Here is a 17,847-nt window from a genome sequence, read left to right as displayed (position 1 = left end):
GTGGATAATCCCATCTTTGGACAGGTTCCGCTGCTTTAAAATGGAAGGCTCGCTTTGAGAGGTTTGATCAAGTTTGTTAATGAAGTGGCAGTGCCCTCATGCAGAACAGCTGGCCTTCTGCGGCGTCAAGACCTTTGGAAACCAAAGGGATCCCTTTTGAGGGCAGGAAAGCAAAACAAAATGGCGGAGGGAGCCAACAGAGAGGGGCAAAGTGCAGGGAGCCCAGTGCAGTGCAGCAACAGCAGCAGAGCCAATCTGATGCTCTGCTGCCGTGCCTGCACCACAGGGAGCTCCCCAAGCCCTTTCCTCCTTCCCCCTTCTTGGTTACTGGCAGCGACACTCAGTGTTTGGGAGGCCTGGTGTGAAATGCTGCCCCCTGCACTGCCCAACCTAGCACTGCTGCCTTGGACTATACAGTGGTACCTCAGAACTCAAACGGCTCCATTCTCGAACTTTTCAGTTCCCAAACGCCAAAAACCCAGAAGTGCTCCAATTTTCGAATGTTCCTTGGAACACCAATGTCCAACACAGCTTCCACTGTGCAAAAACCTAGCTGTTGACCAATCGGAAACCGCACCTCGGAAATCAAACGTTTCAGAAGTCAAACAGTCTTCTGGAACGGATTACCTTCGAGTTCCGAGGTACCACTATAATTCCCATTGGTCCTTCCAATGTGGCTCTGCCAGCTGAGGATGATGGGAGCTGTGGAAGAAAACATCTGGAGGGAAGCATGTTGAGAAAGGCCAGGCAATAACGAAAAGAATACCGTGCCGTTTACACATGAAGGAAAAGATTAAGAAACGGAGACCATGTCTTGGTTTGTTTCAAAGCATCTGAATTAAGGCAAGAGACAGCTGACTTTGAGAACAATTTCAAGAGCATCAAATTTCCCTAAATCTGTGTAGATATATTAAACACTGACTCAGCTCCACCGTCTGTCTTTCCCCGACACGTACCTTGCTAGAAGAGAACGTCATTTTTGACAGCCACCCGTTCTGTGCATAGAGCGATGCACGCCTTCCAGGGTCTGTTTTGCATTTGGATAGTCTGTATTTAAAGTGTAAAGGAGCTGCCATCTGGTTTTATAAAGAGACATAGACATACACAAACCATAACCCATAAGAAATGCAGATGTTCCCATATTTACAACCTCTGACGCTTTGGCTCAGCCTGGGACTCTTATACTGGGGGGGGGGGGGTTCAGTTAACATCGCTGTGAGAAGCAGCACTTTCAGATTTCTCAACCCTTTGTGCTTTCAAACATGATCAGGGCCTTTGTCTGTGCAGGTTGCCAGTCCATTTCCAAGCCAATTCAAAGTGTTGTTTAAAACCATTAGAGACTTAAAAGGCTTGGGACCAGGGGACTCCAAAGATCACTTCCTCCCAGCAGAATGGCACTCCCTCAAAAGGTGCTGGGCTCTGGGCTCTGTTTTGTTGGAGGTTTTTAAACAGATGTTGGATGGCCATCTGCCGTGGATGCTTTCATTGCAGGGGGTTGGATGAGATGGCGCTGGGGTCTCCTCCAGCTCTATGATTCTACGATTCTATGATTCTGACCTTCCCATACCATAAGACCCTGTTGCTCAGGAGCACAATACCTCAAGGTCCGCCTCTTTCTATATAAACCTACCTGGACCCTGAGATCATCTTCTGAGGCCCTTCATTGTGTGCCTCCTCCTCAAGAGGTCCAGAGGCTGGCAACATGAGAACGGGCCTTCTCTGTAGTGGCTCCGTGTCTGTGGAATGCTCTCCCCAGGGAAGTGCACCTGGTGCCTTCATTAGACACCTTTAGGCGCCAGGCAAAAATGTTCCTTTTAAACCAGGCCTTTGCCTGGCATGATCTACACCCTATACCCTTTTTAAAATGCTGGTTCTTTTTTGGGGGGGGCGGCGGTTATTGGGTTGATTTTGTATTTATTATGTATTTTGTAGTTTTTTATCTTGATTTTATTCTGTGAACTGCCCTGAGACCCCCGGATATAGGGTGGTATATTAATAATAATAATAATAATAATAATAATAATAATAATAATAATAGCTCCTCGAATGTGGTGTGGTGGGCAGTTGCTAGACAAAGGGCTGTTTCGACAGGAGCACCCACAGTTCTGGGATGCTCCACAAAGATGCCTGGTTGATGCCTATGTTATTGGTGGCCTTTGGGGCTCCAACAAAGTCCTTCTTATTTTCACAAATGTTTTAAGATGGTTTTAAAGATCTTCAGTGGGTTGGGTGTTTGTTTGTTATTTAGCTTTGCTGTGTTAAAGTACATTTTGCTCTTGCTAGCCTAATTTTATTCCTTCACTAAGGGTTCAATCAGAACCTCTGGCCAACCCGATGGAGCTACAGGCTACATACACAGCCCTGGAGCTTGTGCTGGTCAAGGTATGAGGTGGGGGCCAGGAAGAAATGCCCTGTTACTGTGCAAAAAGGCCTGGATTGAGCCTGCTGCTGTCATGTGTCAATGGCAGGGTCTGCACAGGGACCTGTGTCAGCTACCCCCCCCCGCAGTTCCTCAAAGCATTTGGCGTGGTGGTGGGGTTCTTTTCAATGCTCCCTGGTAGGGGCTGGTAAAGGGACACCTCCACTCCGTCTGACCCTGATTCCAGGGGTTTCGATAGCACTGTGAATTTTGTATTGCAGTTGGTTGTGCTCCCTGCTTAAGTCAACGTGGTATAGCAGTTAGAGTGTTGGACTAGGACCTTGCGAGACCAGGGTTCAGCGGCGTAGCGTGGGTTGTCAGCACCTGGGGCAAGGCAAGTAATTTGCGCCCCCTAACCCGGGGCAAGGCAAGTAATTTGCGCCCCTAACCCCTAACCTGCCGCCGCTGCCAGCTTCTTGCTGCTGCCTGGGCCGGGTATTCACAGTTCTACAAATCTTTGGCGCTGGCTTGCTCCATTAGTTTAACTTGGGGGGGGTGAGAGAGAGATTGCAATCGTGCTATGTGCACCGAGAGGGGGGGCACGGTTGTAACGCAGTGGGGGGGGGAGAGAAGAAGAGAAACTAGCAGGAGAACCTTGATTTCCCTCTGCAGCTCTGTGGGGAAGGAGGGCGCAGACTGGGCTCCTTCCTCGCCACAAGATCCCTCGGCTGGCCGGGGCCGCGCTCCCCTCTCCCGGCCGGCAGCGCCTGCAAAGGCTGCGGGTTCCGCTGCTCCTCCGTCTCTCTTTCCACTGGTAGCGAGAGCGGGTGGGAGGGGGCCACCCGGGAGCCGGAAATGGGTGCCAAATAAGGAGAGCGGGGGCCTGGATCCTGGCCTTGTTTGGCGCTTCCCCTCAGCCGGTCGCCCAGCCAAGCCCGCGGCGGCGGCGAGGCGATGCCCGCGCAGGGGGGCGCCCACCCCTCGGCCCCCGCCCGGCACTGCCGCCCCAGCACCTGCCCGCTCCTCCCAAGGGGCCTCCTCTCCCTCCCGCCTCTTCGCAGCAGTCCTCGCGGGGCGGACAGGCTTGACTCTCCCCTCCCTCTTGCGCCCCATCCCGCGCCCGATCCTGGCCAGGCTCCGGCTCCGGACCTCCTTGCTAGCGCCTGCTACTCCCCCTGGTCACCCAGCCCGACCCCTCCTCCCAAAGGAGCTGAGCCCCGAGGCTCTTCGGCGACTCTGGAGGTGGCGAGTGCGCCCCCCCAGATGTTGCGCCCGGTGCGGCTGGCACCCCTGGCACCCCCCACGCTACGCCACTGCCAGGGTTCGAATCCCCACTCGGCCATGAAACTCACTGGGTGAGCTTGAGGCAGTCACTGCTTCTCAGCTTAACCTCCTTCGCAGGGTTGTTGTGGGGATTAAATGAGGAAAGGGAGAGCCATGGACGCCACACTGAGCTCCTGGGAGGCGGGAAGGTGGGATATCAATGCAATAAATAAATAATCCTCAGAGCACTTGTTGATAATTCCGATGGGTTTTCACTTTCACTTTTAACTGCATGGAAGGCATTCTGAATTGGGCAATGTATGGATGATGTCAATATTTGGAACCGAGCCCCACTGTTCAATGGGCCGTAATCCTCGTTAAGTGTCCTCAGGGCTACAGCGTCCATCTCTCTTTGCTATTAGTTTGGCCTCCTACTTAAATGTTTTATCAAGGACACACTAGGCTTTGAGCAGATAAAAAATAATTATTATACTGTGGAGCAATACATCAATGGAAAATAAGCGGCTCTCTGCAGTTTATTTCATTTCATTACTGGTTGAGCCGAGGCACCAGATGAACCAGAGTTTGGCACTGCTGCCTCTGTCAGGCTTGTGGGATGAAAGCCGTTTCTTAATGAAAAGGACTCGCTTGTTTCTCCTGCTGGGGTGTGAACCTGTCTGCCTCAGATTCTCCTTGAATAGGGTGAAAGAATCTGCATTCGCCACATAAGGCCTGCAGACCCTGCTCACAAAAGGAGAGGCTTGAATGAGAGGCAGAGAAAGGGAGCCTCCAAACAGGGGCGGGTGGCAAAAGAGAATCACTCCTCCTTTGATATTCTTTAAAGTTTTCTGCTCCAGCAAGGACCTGTTTGCATTTCATCCTAGGACATGGAGGAGCGGTCTGCTAATTAGGCTGCATCCTTGCTAGGCTCTCTGATAACCTTGGGCACTTTCCTTCTCAGCCCACCACACAGAGGAAGGATTTGTTTTCCCACCTTGCAGTGAGGGAAGCCCTGAGTCACTCTCCCACAGCCGCACAATGAGTCAGCAGCTGCACGGTGACTCAGCAGCAGCTCCAACAGAGACGTGGCAAGCGCATGAATGGACCCTGTGTGCAGTTCCGGTTGTCTCAATGCAAAAAGGTTCAGAATAGGGCAGCCAAAATGGTCACAGGGATGGAGCAACAGGGATGGAGAAGGGTTGCAGCATCCGATGCTGTTTTAGATCAGAGTGAAAGGCAAGAAAGAGGCAACGTGATAGGAATTTATAAAATCAGGCACTGCATGGAGAAAGTGCATGGAGAAAAACTTTTCTCCCTCTTTCACGGCACTAGAACTCATGGGCATCCCACGAAGCTGAATGTTGGAAGATTCAGGAGAGAGAAAAGGAAGGACCTCTTCATGCAGTGCTGTGGAACTGTGGAACTCCCTCCCACAGGAGGCTGTGGTGGCCACCAACTTAAAGGTAAAGGTAGGTCCAGTTGTGACCGACTCTGGGGTTGCGGCGCTCATCTCGCTTTATTGGCCGAGGGAGCCGACGTACAGCTTCTGGGTCATGTGGCCAGCATGACTAAGCCGCTTCTGGCGAAGCAGAGCAGCACACGGAAACACCGTTTACCTTCCCGCCAGAGCGGTACCTATTTATCTACTTGCACTTGACGTGCTTTCGAACTGCTAGGTTGGCAGGAGCAGGGACCGAGCAACGGGAGCTCACCCCTTCACGGGGATTCAAACCGCCGACCTTCTGATCGGCAAGTCCTAGGCTCTGTGGTTTAACCCACAGCGCCACCCGCGTCCCTGGCCTCAAAAGAGGATTCGGAAGATTCATGGAGGAAAGAGCTATTGATGGCCGCTAGCTGTGATGGCTATGCTTTGCCACCGCATGTGGAAGCAGCAATGCTTCTAAATCCCAGTTGCTGGAAACTGCAGGAAGGGAGGGTGCTGTTGTGTTTGGGTCCTACTTGTGGGTTTTCCCTGGGGGGGGGTGTGTTTGCATCTGGTTGGCCACTGTGAGAACAAGATGCTGGACTAGATGGGCCGTTGGCCTGGTCCAGCAGGCTCTTCTTTCATTCTTGTTTCCCACTAAGGAGATCCATGCAGTGCAAGATCACAGGGGCATCTCCAAGCACCGTCCCTGGCTGCATCAGGAGCTGTGGACTGGAAGTGGGTGCACACCTGAGCTGTCTGTCTGTACTAGAGGCTCGCTTAGATAACATCAGACTCAAAAATGGTGGGCCCCTATAAGAGCCTTAAGTTGTTCCACCTCCATTGTTCTGCCCAGACACTGAGGTCCAGTGCTGAGGGCCTTCTGGCAGTTCCCTCACTGCAAGAAGCCAAGTTACAGGGAACCAGGCAGAGGACCTTCTCGGTAGTGGCGCCCGCCCTGTGTAATGCCCTCCCACCAGATATCAAAGAGAAAAATAACTACCAAGCTTTTAGGAGACACCTGAAGGCAGCCCTTTTTAGGGAAGCTTTTAATGTTTAATAGGTTATTGTATTTTAGTGCTTTGTTGGAAGCCACCCAGAGTGTCTGGGGAAGCCCAGCCAGATGGGCAGGGTATAAATTATTTATTATTATTATTATTATTATTATTATTATTATTATTATTGGCCCACCACTTTTGATGTCAAAGTGCATTACCTGGAAACATGGCAAGCCAGCCTTGTTGCATTGGGGAGCCTTTCTGGCTATCGTGTTGAGTGAGGCGCTGAGCATCTGCCCCAGAGTCCTGCCCCACACTATCTGCATGGGACTGAGCCTGGTACCGGGCAACCTTAAGATAACACAGCATCCAAAGAGGACTTCCTTTTCTTTTCTTTTCTTTTCTTTTCTTTTCTTTTCTTTTCTTTTCTTTTCTTTTCTTTTCTTTTCTTTTCTTTTCTTTTCTACACCATAGGGACTAGAAACTTTGTTAGGAGACGGATGCTATGTCATATTGCAGAGGTTTTTGTAACACTGCAACCAGGTTTCCATAGCCTGGCACCCTCCAGCTGTTTTGAAATACAACTCTTATCTGGTTGGGCTGATGGTCGTCGTCATCCAAACAGCTGGAGGGCACCAGGTTGGGGAAGGGTAGCCTAAATAACCAAACATGAAGAGAAGAAAGCAGGGCGGTTGGGGGGGGGGAGAGGAATGCAAGCATGGATAGCGGCAGAAACGAAAAGTTCACAGGCCAATAAACAAAGGAAATGAACTGTGGGAAATGGGCTAAGAAAGAGCTAAAGGAAATCTGCACAGCAGCACCCCAGAGAGAGAAAGAGGCGGCTGGGTCTTCAGGCTCCAGCTGTGGCAGCACAAGTTGTGCAGAGCCGATGGAGGAGGCTGCTCATCATCTGCCTTTCCTCTTGTGCTTCCACTGGGAATGGCTGCTGATGTAGAAATGACCCCAGGACTCTTCTTGGCTCCTTCTTTCCGTTCGGAGTCTCTCCGGGATGCTCAGCCATCTGTCTGTTTGTTGTAGTTGGAGCATCCATGGGAATGCAGCGTACAGTGGTACCTCGGGTTACATACACTTCAGGTTACATACGCTTCAGGTTACAGACTCCGCTAACCCAGAAATAGTGCTTCAGGTTAAGAACTTTGCTTCAGGATGAGAACAGAAATCATGCTCCAGCGGCACGGCGGCAGCAGGAGGCCCCATTAGCTAAAGTGGTGCTTCAGGTTAAGAATGGACCTCCGGAACAAATTAAGTACTTAACCTGAGGTACCACTGTACTGTACTTGGGATCTGTCTGTCTGTCTGTCTGTCTGTCTGAAGATCACAGAGCAGTTCACAACATAAAAACACATAACTAGAATACAAAATACATAATAAAACAAGAAGAAACCAGTAACCCTGCTCCCACAAACACATTTAAAAGCGGGGCGCTTTTTTCAACCAAACTTACCAGAACTCAGTTCCGGCACCTCTCAGGTGGGCGCCGTTGCCATTCTAAGAGAACGAGGGAGGTGTTCAGGGTGAGTTCCTGCACCTCTTTTTCTAGAAAAACAGGACTGCAAAAGGCCATAGAGTATTAATCAGCCAAAGGCCTAGTTATAGAGAAAGGTTTCCACCTGGTGCCTAAAAATATGTAATGAAGGCACCAGAAGAGCCTCCCTCAGGACAACATTGCACATAAATATGTATATTGGGAAAACCTGCACTAGGAAAATGTGTATATTACTTGAAATGGTCACTAAAAAGCTGAAGAAGTTGCACAAGGACTTAAAAAAACACAGAGAGAAACCAAAAGTGACAGCTCCACCCACCCCTATCCTGCGCTACCTGATCACTGGGGAGAAATGACTGCTCACACCTGACTGGTCAATGTGCAGAGGTGGCGCTGGGCTCTGTTCTGCACAGGGCATGTGAATGATGACAAATTTCCCATGGCAAAGGCTAATGCAGATGGACACGGCCTGATTAAGTAATTGTGGTTTCCTCTAACACTCTAACAGCTTCCAGATGCTGCTATAAAGGGCCTCAGATGTGCTCCTGGGCACCGCAGCCTGACCTGAACATCCGTGTATATTGGATGGGGAAAGGAAAACATCCTGCTCATTTGCGACGCTGAATTCCACCTCCAGGCAGTGGAGGCTGGTGAGTTCGGGTGAATGGGGCAGTGTCCCACCAGTCCCAGTCTACCTTTGGCCAGCCCCCACCTGCCTGCCTACTTGCCCACAACCAGTCCTAGCTGCCACCTTCCTCCTCAGTCTCAGTTACCTTTGTAGAGCTCAGCTGGTACTCATCAGATTTTTTTTGGACTACAATTCCCATCAGCCCTTGCCAGCATGGCTGATTGTAAGGGGTGGTGAGGACTGCATTCAAAACATCTGGAGGGCACCATGTTGGGGAAGGACCTGATACTTTTAAAAAGTGGAAACACCAGGGGTTGAACCCAGGAACTTTTATATGCAGTGTTTGTTCTCTACTGCAATGCTGTGCAACCTAATATAAGCAGCCTTAATATCTGATATAAGGGATGTGGGTGGCGCTGTGGGTTAAATAAACAGAGCCCACGGCTTGCTGATCAGAAGGTAGGCGGTTCGAATCCCCGTGAAGGGGTGAGCTCCTGTTGCTCGGTATCTGCTCCTGCCAACCTAGCAGTTTGAAAGCACGTCAAAGTGCAAGTAGATAAATAGGTACCACTCTGGCGGGAAGGTAAACGGCGTTTCCGTGCGCTGCTCTGGTTCGCCAGAAGCGGCTTAGTCATGCTGGCCACATGACCCAGAAGCTGTATGCCAGCTCCCTTGGCCAATAAAGCGAGATGAGTGCCGCAACCCCAGAGTCAGCCACGAGTGGACCTAATGGTCAGGGGTCCCTTTACCTACCTAATATCTGATATATAGGTCAGACTATAGAATGCCCCACGCTATCACTGATAAACTGGCCCATACACCTCTGTGACTGAATGATGAGGTTCCAGAGCACAGCATAAGTTTCAAATGCAATTGAATCCCAGGGAATTTCCTTCCAATGCTTCTATAATGAAGCTGAAGATTAAATGCAGGCCCCCTTATAAGAACACCTTTTTGTAATGTGATTGGAGCTGCAAAACTGCTCCGATGTGTGGTTAGCTCTCAAACTACATTAGTCACGAGTGAAAAGTAAGAAGACCCTTTGCTGGATCATGCCAAGGGGGACCCATACAGTCTAGCATCCTGCTCTCACAGGGGCCAACCAGAATCCCCATGGGAAACACGCAAGGAGGACCAGAGCATAAGAACAGCGCGTTCTGCCTAACTCCAATTCTTATCATAGATTGCACACATTACATGGGTACATCTAGCTCAGGGGTCAGCAAACTTTTTCAGTAGGGGGCCGGTCCACTGTCCCTCAGACCTTGTGGGGGGCCAGACTATATTTTGGGGAGGAAAATGAATGAATTCCTATGCCTCACAATAACCCAGAGATGCATTTTAAATAAAAGCACACATTCTACTCATGTAAAAACACACTGATTCCTGGACTGTCTGTGGGCCAGATTGAGAAGGAGATTGGGCCTGATCCGGCCCCCGGGCCTTAGTTTGCCTACCCATGATCTAGCTTCAGCATCAGCATTCTCCATGGGGGTAATGTACTGGAGTGAGAGACACACTACTGTGCAGCCCAGGGGATCTGCACTGGAACACATTACCCGGGCGGCATTGGATCTGACCACGAGGATGCAGTTTTTCCAATAATAACTATGCCACAAAAGTAATGTGCAAACTAGTTTAGCGGAGTGGCAGCGAGGGGTGGAAATGAACAGAACATCAGAAAGCATGTGTTTATTTATTGTGCTGATATGTCAACCTTTAGAAGACATCTGAAGGGAAGTTTTTTTAATGCTTAATGCTTTACAGTGGTACCTCGGGTTAAGTACTTAATTCATTCCGGAGGTCCGTTCTTAACCTGAAATTGTTCTTAACCTGAAGCACCACTTTACCTAATGGGGCCTCCAGCTGCCGCCGAGCTCCCAGAGCACGATTTCTGTTCTCATCCTGAAGCAAAGTTCTTAACCCAAGGTACTATTTCTGGGTTAGCGGAGTCTGTAACCTGAAGCGTATGTATCTGAAGTGTATGTAACCTGAGGTACCATTGTATTATGTGTTTATATATATTGGAAGCTGCCCAGAGTGGCTGAGGTAGGGTTGTCATGTGTCTGGAATTTTCTGTACATATCCGGAATACTGCTGTTGGAAGCAGTGTCTGGGCAGAAATCGCTGAAATGTCCAGGAAAATCTGGACATATGGCAACCCATGTGGGCAGTGTCATATTTGGCGACTTTCCTTAAAAATAGCTCAATAACTCTCTCTCTCTCTCTCTCTCTCTCTCTCTCTGTGTGTGTGTGTGTGTGGCATGCAAATTTGCCCAAAAAATCTCAAAAACTTTGGTAAAAAAAAGGAAAAGGCTGGGGTAACCCAGTTAGATGGGCAGGCTATTATTATTATTCTTCTAAAACCACAATCTCTCACTAACTCTCATGATAAAGCCTTAGAAATGAATCTGATATAAGTCGAGTACCTAGTCCTCAGCATTACAGCTGGAGAATGTTTTCACAATTCAGGTTTCGAAGATGGACCATTGGTCTCTGATGCTTCATTCCTTTACGGTTACATTACAGGGTCAAAAACACCTCTGCGAGCACCCAAATCTCTTCTGTTGATACACTGCCACCTGGTGGCCTTTCTAAACCTGAGAAGCAAAGTCCATTTATTTGTGTTCTTGGGTGATGTGCTTCTAAGACAGTCGTAGGAAAACTCGGCCCTCCAGATGTCTTGGGACTACAACTCCCATCATGCCTAACTAACAGGACCAGTGGTCAGGGATGATGGGAGTTGTAGTCCCAAAACATCTGGAGGGCCGAGTTTGTCTATGCCAGTCCTAAGACATGACTTCCTTTGTTTTCCAGGCCAGGGAGCTCATCTTGTCAGCCCCTAAAGAGCCTATGGCACCTGGTATTCCTAAGTGGGCCCTGATCCAGGTACTAACCAGGTCTGACCCTGCTTAGCTTCGGAGTAGATCAGATGTGTTCAGGATCATAGGGTGTGTTTAGGGTAGTTTGGAGATGCCTAGGGCAAGAGTCCCTTGAGCTGGGCTCAGAAGTGGACTGCAGCTGACGTAGCTCTTTCAACACCAGCAAGAGTTATGTCTCCAACAAATGGCCTTAGATCCTTGCAGGAGAAGGATAATAGCATGCTGATGAATCATCCTTTCTGTATTTATAGAAAACAGTATTTATAGGGAACAGTCAATTAGAGGCAAACTTGCAGCAGTGTGTTATCAGCTAAGAGGACGTAGTGATCCAGCCTGATCTTGCTTTGCTAAAGAGGTTTGGGAAAAAATGGCTGCTTGTTTTGTTTTTTGTTTTTTTTGGGACTGCTGTTATGAACGCAACGTTGTTGTTTTTTATTTTTAGAAACTGCATTGCTGTTTGACCCTTAAACCAGCAGAGGGAGCTGTGGCTCTATCCTCCGCTGCAGAAGCAATTGGCAAGCACCGCTGGAATCACTGCTGACGGCTCACTGAAATGGCACCCTGTTCTGGAAATCCAGGTGAAGAAGAAGAAGAAGAAGAAGAAATGCCTGGGAACAAAGGAAGCTACCTTGTACCAAGCCAGACCACAGGCCCATCTCACAGAATAGAATCATAGAGTTGGAAGGGACCCTGAGGACCAACCCCCTGCAGTACCAGGGATACACAGCAGTCCCTAGCTCAGTTTTACTTACCCAGGGATGTGGGTGGCTCTGTGGTCTAAACCACTGAGCCTCTTGGGCTTGCCAATAGGAAGGTCGGCGGTTCGTATCCCCACGACGGGGTGAGCTCCCGTTGCTCTGTCCCAGCTCCTGCCAACCTAGCAGTTTGAAAGCACACCAGTACAAGTAGATAAAAAGGTACCGCTGCAGCGGGAAGGTAAACGGCGTTTCCCTGCGTTCTGGTTTCCATCATGGTATTCCGTTGGGCCAAAAGTGGTTTTAGTCCTGCTGGCCACATGACCCAGAAAGCTGTCTGTGGACAAAGGCCGGCTCCCTCAGTCTGAAAGCAACCCCATAGTCGCCTTTGGCTGGACTTAACCATCCAGGGGACCTTTACCTTTACCTTTATCTATTGCTTACTTTGAATGGCATCAGATTTCCAGGGCTTTGGACGGGAGTCTTTCCCAATCTGGATTGAGCCCAGAACCTTCTGCTTACAAAGCAAGTGATCCACAAACTCCCCCAGTGCCCAGTTTTCTCCATTAACAGGTGGTGGCATGACAATAAATTCTGAAGCCCAGAAACTCACGGCAGCCACCATAGCCATAACCCCAAGGAAGCTTATTATTGTTAATTAGCATAAAACACAAAATGCATCATATAATAATTAGTAAAGGAGGGGGGAGAGAATCCAAAAATGCATGCAGCAGTGTTGAATCTGTCTGTCTACCTACCTGTCCCCCCAAAAGTAGCAGTACATATTGCCCATTTTATTAGTATCAGTGAGCAGACAGGCATAGGGTCGTGAGCTGGGAGAGGGTGGAAAGGGTCAACATGGGATGGGTGGCAAAGTGGCGTTTAAAGTGATGTTGGCATTCACTCAAGCTTAGAAACAGGGATCTTGCCGTTCAACAGTCTTGCAGGGCTCTAGTGACATAACAATAGAACCAGCGATGTTTATGGAAGGAAGCTTTCCTTTTTAAAATTTTATTTAATTATACTTTTCAAGTTTATACATTTCACTAATTTTATACATTTCACTAATTTTACAATCATTTTGACATTTCAAAACTTGACTTCCTTCCCCGCCTCTCTGCGGTTCCTTACATTTATTTTTAATGTCTTCTGCATATCCAAATTAACTTAATTTCCTCATTTATTTGTCTTCTTTAAATACATACTCTTATAAAACTGCAGGTTATTACAATCATCTTGCCAGTGTTTTTATCTGTTTATAATTTATCTGTAAATACTCAATAAACCATTTCCATTCTTTTGTTGTTGTTTTAAAAAAAGTTATCTTGATTTCTTATTCTTCTGGTAAGTTTCGCCATTTCTGCATATTCCACAAGTTTTTGTATCCATTCTTCCTTTGCCTCTGCTTCTTTCCATTTTGGGGCAAGTAGCATTCTTGCTGCTGTAGTAGCATACATGAATAAGTTTCTATACATTTCAGGTAGTTCTGTCCCTATAATTCCCAAATGAAAAGCTTCCGGTTTTGGAAGGGAGCTTTCCTGTCCCTCTCTCCATCTGCAACCACCAGTGCCTCTCAACAAGCCCCTCGGGAGGTCATGGGGTCCCCCTGAAGGCTAGAATTTGCAGGTTGGTGGGAAGGGGGAGAAGTGACCCAAACTGAGTGGTCCCCATGGATTGTTTATTCTGTGAACTTGGCCAGAAATGCTCCACCAACTCTATAACCAGTTTATCTCTGAGCCCGGCTTCGGCTGGGGAGGGCGGGATATAAATAAATATTATTATTGTTGTTGTTGTTGCTGCTGCTGTTGTTGTTGTTATCTACACAGGGTCCTTTTTCTGTCTTTCTCCCTCCCTCTCTCCCTCCCTCTTTTCTTCATTTTCTCTCTCTCTCTGCATCAGTTGGCCAACAGAGCTGATCCATAAGAACATCCGAAGAGCCTTCTGGATCAGGCCAATGGCCCACTTATTCCAGCATCCTGTTCCCGCAGTGGCCAACCAGATGCCTGTGGGAAACCCGCAAGAGCAGGATTTGAGCCCCAGCGCCCTCTCCCCTCCTGCGGTTTCCAACAACTGGCTTTCAGAAGCCTCGCTGCCTCCACCAAGTCGCCCCTCACCTTAAATGTAATGGAAACATTTACTAATGAATTAGTCCTCATTGCAGCCATTACGAGGAAATGCTTAATTCGCGGTAGCCACCAGATAACTGGGTTTAATTAATAAATCTGGGTGGCGTCTCCTAAACCGCAGGAAGGGATTACAGGAGTTAATGCAACTGTCTGCTGGTCTTCTATGGAAGAATTTGGCCGCCTGCTTTTAAACATGAAAAAGTGCGCTGCTCCCGGTCCCATCACTTGCAAATGGGGGGGTGGGGGGTGGGGAGAGAGGAGGGCAATTGGTTACGAAAACACAGGATGTCCTTTGGGATGTTTGAATTTAGGCTGCATGGGTTCTAGGCATGGGAAGGTCAGATTCCCTGCAATTTTACTAAAAGCTCATCCGGATGACCTATTTATTAAGCATGCATCCTGATTTCCTTGCGCAAAGCTTGCTCAGAGGTTAAGTTATATCCAGTTTTCATGGAGCATTTGTTCTGATTTGTTTGCAGGGTGTTTATACCCGTTCCTGTTAACCATTCATTCATCTCTCACTTTTTGATGCCTTTCCCTGACACTTTCCTAACTGCAGTTGGTCCATTTCTCTTTAAAGGGGGATTTATTGACTCAGTGCTACAGAGGCCTTTAGTCCACTTTAACTGTGTAAGCCTAAAGTTCTGGTAGGGACAGTCAAGAGGCATCCCACCCCCCAGGTGTCTCTAATATCTTATAGGTACCTTCTACTTTATTGGTGCTTTCGAAATGGGATCAGCAGGAGGCCCTCTCCTGCAGAGTTGAGTATGTAAAGGGAGAGATTTTTGTTTTCATTTATTAGTTCAATGCCATGTTTACTGCATGGTAATAGATGGCGACTTGCATGAGATGGTGATTCTTTTCTTGCTTGGTTAATGAATTAGACACCAGCAGCATCCATTGCCTGAAGATCAAAGCAGTTTGTTGTGTTGTTGCCTGTTAACAAAAGGCTCATCAGATCTCGACGCTCCATATTCCAGAAAACTGCACACCTACGTTCGTGACAAAGGTGTGCTGTGTAAAAGTACAAAGATCACCTGCTCGCTGCTTTGAGTCTCCTGCTGTCTTTTTTCTTTTTTGCAGAACTATCATCACTGCTGAATATGTAGAGAAGAAACCATCCCACGTAAAAAAAGTATAGTGACACACACTTAAAAGACAGCCACCCCAAATCTATGAGAATGATCCTTGGAAGCCCTAACTGTTACCAGGAACGACTGGCAGCAAGCATTCCAATTGCGCGCTATATTGTATTGTGAATAGAACATTTAAAACGTAGCCCTCACTGCACCAACTCAAGGCAAAATAGGTTGTGATCTAGTCGCATAGCAACCCAGAGCTCTGAAGGGCAGCCAAGAAAGTAATGTTTCAAGAGCAGGAGGTTGCTGAGCACTCTTCCCTCCTTCTCTTTATCACCCACTGCAATTCATTTGCATCCTTTTTACTTCCCAGCTCACCGTCAAATGCAGAGTTCCACCTCGCAGTTAAGTATGGTTTGCCACCATTTCCCTTGCTTTTCCTCTTATAGCTGCCTATTTTCTGGGACCGCGGGTGATAATTGGTTTGCTTGGGAGATCAATTAAGTAAAGCTGTGCAGGCCAATCTTACAGAAGTCTCATCTGGAATAAGTTCTGCTGAGCTCAAGGTGTGTGTATGTTGGGAGGAGGGAATTATTTCCAAGTAAGTGTGTGCACATATGTGTGAACGTGCAAACACAGGGAGCTGCCACGAGCTGAGTCTGGCCTTTGGTCCATCTAGCTCAAATCCATCTGCTCTGACTGGCAGAGGCACTCTCTCCCAGGCCTGGCTGGAGATGCTGCCAGGGGCTGAAGCAGGCCTGGAGATGCAGGACTTGTAAAAATGGAGGTGACTCTTGATCAGCTAAGGCTGAAGGGCATGCCAGTTTTATTTGTTTAGGATGCTATTGACAAGCAGACTCCTGTTCAGAAAGGCACCTTGGATGCGCCACACACAAAAGAAAAAGGCAGATACGATAACATCAACCCAACAGCATACAGTACACAGAGATCAGTGGCAACTGTAGTTGGCATCAGCAGTCTGGCATCAAAAACACCCAGTGGTTGGCACCTGACTTATTTCAAGAGGCAGACTGTTCCACAGAGCCGGAGCCACAACACTGAGGACACTCAGGTGTGATTAGCTGTGGTTCCCACTTTGCTAGATGACCTTGGCAGTCCCTTCCAACTCTACAAAATGGGGATGGGGATTTTTTTTTTAATAGTCTTTTCTCAAGGAGCTGCCACTTTGGGTAGCAGATTTGGAGGCTTCCAAATGACATGTTTATTAAGGATTCATCGTGATCCATTTGCAGGGAGAGCAGATGACACTGATTATTTAATGAACATTCATTCCCTCTTGCCTGCTGGGAGGTTAGGGGATCATGCATCCAAGCCAGTGTTATCTTGCCTACTCCCCACCACTTTCCTTATCACAAAGAAGCCCACCAGATCTCCAGATCCACTGTTAGTTTTTTATATGGTTTTTCTTGTATGGTTTCATGAATAATGGGATATTAGGGATGCCATATTTCAAACAGTGAAAATCCGGATGGAAAAGTTGTTGAGTTTTTATTGCCCAAATTTGTTCAGCTTTTTTTTTTTTTTTTTTTTGCAAATATGCAATACAAATAATAGAAATTGAAGTTTTTGAGTTATTTTTAAGGCAACTCATCAAAAACGACACTGTTGACATGGGTTGCCATAAGTCTGGATCTTCCCCAGACATTTTAAGCGACATTGTAAGCAATTTCTGCTGGGACACTGCTTCAGACTGCAGTATTCCAATAGGTCCAGGAAAACCATATAAATATTCGTAATAAAATAAATAACCATGCTGCTCGAATTTGCCAGTATGCAATTTAATCCCACCCACCCACCCTGAAAATAGCGGCAGTTCAGAAGCACCCTTTGTATGCCATGAAAGGATGACAAAGAAGGTTTGGGTTTCATGAGGACAGGTAGCTTGAAAACGACCCAGGGCTTGCTTGCTTGCTTTATTTATTTATTTATTTATTTATTTGAGACAAACTAACAGGAAGGATTCGAAACCGACAGGACCAGAAATTCACCGAAGACTGGAGTAAATTTACGGATTATTTGAAATAATCCGTAAATTTACGGATTATTATTTGAAATTTACGGATTATTACGATTGAAGACGTTTGTAGGTTTACAAGAAGTTCTGTGAGGAATAAGATAAGAAATATTGTAAAAATGTAGAAGGAGAGATGATATGTTAAAAGATGTAAAGGCAATATTAAGTTAGGAAATGCATAAGAAGTGATTAAGACGGAGGATTATCAGAGGTGCTGATGGAAGTCCAATAAGATTGTATTTGTGATAAACTCTGTGATATGTTTTATAATTTTATATGATAAAAACCAATAATATATATATATATATATATATATATATATATATATATATATATTAAAAAAATATTTGAAACTCGCCTTTTACCATCTCGGAAAACATGGCTATACTGGTATATTTTTCGCGCTGTTCTATGGAGAAAAAGCTTTGGGCCAAGGAGAATGTCAAGGTTACAGAGACCAGAGTTGAACGGAGAAGGAAGGGGGTGCAAACGTGAAATGCTGGAGGTTGCTCCTTCCACGCAGGGGGGCTTAGGCAGTTGTTGAGTGCAATTCTCCAAGGGTTAGCTCAACGTAATGCCCCCAAAGCTCCGGGGCTTAACCAATGGCACCAGAGCTCAAATCAGAGACTTTACATCTACATGTGCTTTAATTTCCTAATTATTCTCAGTGACAATTGGATTACTTGTCTTCTCGCTGATAATGAACATTCTTTCTCTGAAAGAGCATGGAAGGGAGAGAATGGGTCACGGCAGGGGCAGTGTTAGGGGGTGGCACAGGGAACCCAAGACCCAGGGCTTGGTGGGAGGCTCTGCTGGGGCACTGGATCTCCTCCCCCTTTGCCCTCCCTTAAT

General features: G+C 47.4%; 1 long non-coding RNA gene across 1 annotated transcript in view; it reads left to right on the top strand.

The window, feature by feature from the left end:
- Positions 1-12,990, top strand: part of LOC310695341 — a 54,098-nt gene extending 41,108 nt beyond the window's left edge. The window contains exons 2-3 of the long non-coding RNA XR_014520018.1: positions 10,996-11,067; positions 11,503-12,990. This is a non-coding gene — a long non-coding RNA (uncharacterized lncRNA). The remainder of the gene's footprint in view (positions 1-10,995; positions 11,068-11,502) is intronic.
- Positions 12,991-17,847: the final 4,857 nt, after the last annotated feature.

Source organism: Podarcis liolepis (genome assembly GCF_965112155.1).
Source record: "Podarcis liolepis genome assembly, chromosome: 16".
Lineage (NCBI taxonomy): Eukaryota > Metazoa > Chordata > Lepidosauria > Squamata > Lacertidae > Podarcis > Podarcis liolepis.
The sequence above is the reverse complement of the archived record's forward strand: the minus strand, read 5'-3'. Positions and strand labels throughout refer to the sequence as shown.